Genomic DNA, 1166 nt, shown 5'->3' on the forward strand with positions numbered 1-1166 from the left:
CTCCTGCACGCCCCCACACTAGGCATCCAGCTGCAGCCTGGGGCCTGTGCCCTGACTGGGAATCAAACCGTGACCTTCATAGGTCGATGCTCAACCACTGAGCCACACCGGCCTGGCTGATTTCTATTTTTCCAGTAAAGCTATACCTAGAGCTCACGAGTCTATCAGTAACAAAGTCGCTGATGAAGTTTTCAAAACACTGAAAACAAACCACGCTGGACTCTACCTCACCCTGGAAAGCCCACGTGGGCGGTCCCGTAACCTGTGAGGTCACAGGAGAGTCAGCAACTTCCGTGACTGAACAGATGAGTCACCCAGCTGCCTACCCAAACACAGTGAATGTTCAGCAACAGTTCAACGTGGCCGCACCTCCCGGGGAAAAACAAAGGTGAGCTCCTTGTCCTGTGTCTTCACTGAGCCCAGACGGCGCCCTCAGCTCCAAGAGCAGCGTCTGCGAAACATTCCACCGGCCCTGACGGACGCGACCACTCACTCCGCTAAGTTCAGTACTAACTCGACAAAAGACAATGCATCTTCAGAACTATCCGAATTGCTGTACAAATTAAACCCCAAAGAGCAGCCCTGGGAGCCACTAAAATGCCCTGTGCCATAAAGGCAGACACGTAAAAATACCCGGAAACAAGAATTTTACATAACAGACCCGGCCGAGAGATTAAATCAGAGAAGGTAGTAGATGCCGCCTACGTTCATGCCTGTGCTAATCACCCTGGAAAATCTGTGCTCGGCTCACAGCTCTGACGCTGAAAACACCAAGTAAGACCGAGTTCCCGGCACAAACTGCTTCCGCCCTGTCCGGCTGCACCGCTGTCACCAGAGTGAGCGATGCCGCCACATCAGAGGGACTGGGAGCCGGTCCTGCCCAATGCCCCGCGGGTGGAAAAGTCTTAGATCATCTCCACCTTGAGCGGAAAGCGGGACTCTCTAATCGCCAGCATCCACATGACCGTCCCTCCACCCAACACCGAACTTTAAAATACAAAAATGGGGGGGGGGGGGGGGTAGAGAGCAGCCAAAGGGCTTGTCTGCATGCGGATCAGCATAACCGACACAGACACGGGGCGGTTGGGTGGGAAATGCTTGGGGGGGGGGGGGTTCAATTGGGGGAAAAGGAAAAATTGCAAAATTTTTGCGCGGAAAATTTAATT

Source organism: Myotis lucifugus, unplaced genomic scaffold (assembly GCF_000147115.1).
Source record: "Myotis lucifugus unplaced genomic scaffold, Myoluc2.0 scaffold_234, whole genome shotgun sequence".
NCBI classification, from domain to species: domain Eukaryota; kingdom Metazoa; phylum Chordata; class Mammalia; order Chiroptera; family Vespertilionidae; genus Myotis; species Myotis lucifugus.